Here is a 4,769-nt window from a genome sequence, read left to right on the forward strand (position 1 = left end):
GTATTAGGATTTAATGGTACCAACACATTCTAAGGGAATAGCGTTTGATTACTGTTTTCTAAAAAAAGTCTTTCTGTTGGTAATCTGAGTTGTTCAATTTATAGGACATATTTAAATTGCCATATTCTCTTCATAGAATTGAAATACTGTAACATTACTGGGAAACAAATGGTTGAGAAATTCAAGCAGTCCCTCTCATACTGCTGCCGAACTTTAGGAAGCCTCCTCCTGGAATAGTCCTGAAAAATCTGTACCTTCATTATTTCGGGGAACTTAAAGGAAATGGGATGACATTGTTTTCGAAGTATACTCTCTCATTGTACTGCATCGACTCTCTTAAAGGTGTTATTTAAAAACTAGATAAAACTATTTATACTGTTGAAATGTTCCATATTCTTTTTATCCAAGAATAAACAAAGGGAGTTTGGAGGAAGTACCACTTTTTAAAAATCTAAATAATAGAAATATCTTCTTAAAAAAAAAAAAAAAGATTTGTTTATGTTAGAGAGAAAGAGAGAGACAGAGCAAGCAGGGGGAGGTATAGAAGGAGAGAGAGCAGTCCAAGTAGACTTGCCCCTGAGCACAGAGCCTGACCCAAGACTTGATCTCATGACCTTGAGATCTTGACCTGAGCTGAAACCAAGAGTTGGGCAGTCATCCGACTGAGCCACCCAGATGCCCCATAACAAAAACATCTCCCAAGCGAAATTCTCCTACTTTGAATCCAGCCAGTATCATTGGGGTAAATGTTACCTATAACAACTTCCAATTAATTTCTATTACAGTCGTTCTCAAAATATACAATTGTTTGTCTTTATCAATGGATTAAGTAATTTTGATGTGATATTCCAGGACCCATACATCTTAGCATCTGTACCCCTAATACCAACAGACCCTGGAGACAGGTAAGCCTTCTTAGGATTCAGGCAGGAGAAAGCCTATGGGGGCCTAACTATTCACTAACTATTGTTAGTGAAATCTTGAGTGAAATCTTGAGATTTCAAGATTTCAAGAATAAATTGGGAGCACTGGGAATGGGAGTCTGGGGGCAATTTGGGGTATAAGAAAGAATGTTTCCAAAGCACTTCACCAAGTGAAGAAAATGAGATAAATCTACAGGAACGAGTCACTTAGAACATGGTTGTTCAGACATGAATGTAGGCACAAATCACTTGAAGGCTGAGCTAAAATGCCAGTTCTAATTCTGTGGGTCTGTGATAGGTCCTCGGTATCTGTATTTGTGATAAGCTCCCAGGTGCTGCTGCTGTCAGTAGTCCACACTTCTGCCACATGTTTCGAGTAGCATGGAGTTAGCGCATGATTGACCAAACCAGAGAGGACCAACAGAGATCAACAGCCCACAATGGTGGGATCTCCAGAAGGATAAAAAGAGGAAGAAGACAGGAACACCAGCATTTGTTCCTTTATGCTTTTCCTTCCTTTGAAGATCAAAGCACTTTCTTCCCTTGCCTATCCCAGCTTCTATTCTCTTTCCTCATACTCTCACAGCATTTGAGATTTTTCTGCTCCCATGTTCCTAAAATTCCTAATTTTTAAGCACTCTCTCCCAATCCCTTCATGTCATGTTAAATATGGTTTGTCATCACGTGGCCAATCAATGAACGTTGTGGACAAGATGAGTTGTGTTGTATTCAGAGCAAGATAGTGAGGAATAGTGGGACTGAGGAGAAGCTGATTGAGAAACCCAGAGCCTACAAGATACCCAGAGAGCAGAACTGGACTCAGAGTATAAAAGGAAACCCAGCTCAATGTTCTCTGAAAGTTCTCTTCAAAGTTCTCTGAAAGGTGCTATCATGAATATAGATACTGCCCATTGAGTTTGACCTCAATGCTCTTTTCAGTTATGGACAGCATAACTTTCTGACAATTCTTGTTCTTTTTTCCTTCCTCCAGTTTTTCTAATATATATGTAGCCTTTCCTGGGGACCCAGACCAAATGGTCTCTTAAAATTCCTATGAACAGAATAATTCTACTTCAAAGCCTGCATTGTTGTTTCATCTCTTTATGCTGCTTTTTATCAATTTCCAAGCTAGTTACAGGTGAAAGATGACAATACTTCAAACAAAAGGCAATTATTTACAAAGAATTACCAAATAATTGAAGCCCATCAGCGTTCGCACTTTCAGACCTTTTATTCTTTCTTACCAGACCTTGAAGTCCCTCAGATTTTGCTGAGACCTCTGTATTAGCAAACATCTGGATCATGTCATAGTTTGGTCTAATTTTTGCCTAACGGTTTCTTTGTGGATTTGCCTCCCACAACACATATGGTTTATTTCTTATGTTTATCCTTAGCTTGGCAGGGTTTTGAGGTGTTATGTCTCTTTTCATCTCTACTTTTTAAAGGGAGTGATTTTGCATAAATTATTATCTTTCTAGGTGTGAATTATGGTAGTGCTCCTTTTCACGTGTTCTTTAGAGACTATGAATAAATGTCTGTTCTCACAGTTTCTTCCTGTAAATTATATTTTATTGCAATCAATATAATTTCTTCTACACTATTTTTTACTTTTTGAAAGTTTTTCATCAGCACTTGAATTCCTTCAACTGTATCTTAAGATCTTTCATTATATCTTTCATTATACATATCTTTTCATTATACATCAATGTATATTAAGATCTGTACTTAATGTAATATACTTTGTTTACTTGAGCCTATATAAAAAGAATTGTTTCCCAGAAGATTATTTATGAAGTAACATATACAGAAATGTCTTCTTTTTAAGCTTGAAAATGCTAACTTTGGAAACTATATGTTCTACACGTACACACACACATACACACACACACCCCAGAGATTACTTGGTACAGAACAACTGACTAAATCACCTTTAGGATATCTCCTTTGGGGTGATGATGGCAGAGAGTAGTTCTAAAAATTAGAAATTAAAGGTTGACCTAGTTGGAACTTAAGATAAATGTGTTGATATCTTAATTTAATGATGTTTTATGAGAGGATAAAATTCAAGCACAGTAAGTTCTTTATCTTTAATTGGGAGTCCCTTCAGCATTTCTTGTGAGAGTTTTTATGGGAAGAGTCAAGTAGAAAAGCATTCAAGTGAATGATAGAAGTGAGGGAAATTACTGTTATTGCTACGATTATTACTTTAGAATAGAAAAAGGGAGGCATTATAGATATAAGAAACCAAGACAACAAGTGGAGGGATAAAGGTTAGACAGGGTGTCAGTAGATAAAATCAAGAGCTTTTTTTTAACATTAAAGAACATCCTTTTTTTTTTTTCATCATTATCAAGACAGAAATGGATAAAAGTCAGTATGTATCATTATCAGTAGTGTTGTATATTGATGCTAATTATTATCCCCCCTCTATGAATGAGTTTTCTATCATCTGTCCTACACAGATAAAAGGACTGAGGTAGTATCTGTTTTACAGATGGGAGAGCTGGAGGTCAGGGGAAAAACAAAAAACAAAATAAAACAAAACAAAACCTCACCAAGTGAAGTAGAACTGTCATCCAAACCAGGTTTGCTCACCTCTAAAGCCACTTCATTATTTTCCCTTATGAAAGAGGTGTTCCCTGCTTCCAAAGTCAACTCAGATCCCATTCATGCCTTCATCTTTTTTTTTTTTTTTAAGATTTTATTTACTTATTTGACAACACAGGTAGGCAGAGAGGCAGGCAGAGAGAGAGGGGAAGCAGGCTCCCTGCCGAGCAGAGAACCCGATGCGATATGGGTCTTGATCTCAGGATCCTGGGATCATGACCTGAGCCAAAGGCAGAGGCTTAACCCACTGAGCCACTCAGGCGCCCCATGCCTTCATCTTTTAAGACTTAAATCATATTAGGGTGCCTCTGCCTTCGGTTCAGGTCATGATCTCAGGGTCCTGGGATGGAGCCCTGCTTTGGGCTCTCTGCCCGGCCAGGAGCCTGCTCCCCCCACCCCCTGCCTGCCTCTGCCTACTTGTCACCTCTCTCTGTCAAATAAATAAATAAAATCTTAAAAAAAAAAAAAAAAAGACTTAAATCATATTTACAAAAACAACTTCTTATTCCTTGAAACTGTGTTTTATTTTCCTCTTTCTGCCCAGAGCTGATCTCACTTGTCCTTGAACTTTTATTTTTTACATGCCGTTAAACCTTTCCTGATCTCTGGTTGACGACTGAAGATGAATTGGAGGCACAGGGCAATTAACTGTGGAACCGAGCTGTTAGTGGGCTACTGGAGAGGACACTGAACTTTGCAAGAAGGACTGTTAACTGGAAGGAGAGAGAGATAGGCCAGATACTGTTGGAGGTGGAAGAAAATTTTGGAAATTAGTTTTTAAAAGTCATAGTAACTTAATAGTAACCGTAATTTTAAAATTGTCATCTAGATATATGTGCCAAATAAAAATATAACTTATTTAAAATATTGCACATATTTAAGTTGAATACATTTATACATATTTTTAACTACTGTTGAAAAATGGGAATCTACATAGGATTTCTTCTGGCATTTACAGACATAGGTACTGATAATTATTACATACCAAGAATTAGCAAGTCCATGAAAAGTACATATAAAGTTGATCCAGTTATATATTTTTATTAAAATGCCAATAATTTTTGAAGTTTACTTATGGGATATTATCCTTGATATGTTAAATTATTGTAAGGATATTTACATTGTTTTTCAAAAGTTGAGGTATATTCTAACAAATATTTTTCATTTATAAAAGCAGACTTTATAAATGCATTAAATGCATATATGATTCCAAAAATATTTTTTTTCCTTATTTTGTTC

The sequence above is a fragment of the Neovison vison genome, chromosome 4 (assembly GCF_020171115.1).
Source record: "Neovison vison isolate M4711 chromosome 4, ASM_NN_V1, whole genome shotgun sequence".
NCBI lineage: Eukaryota > Metazoa > Chordata > Mammalia > Carnivora > Mustelidae > Neogale > Neogale vison.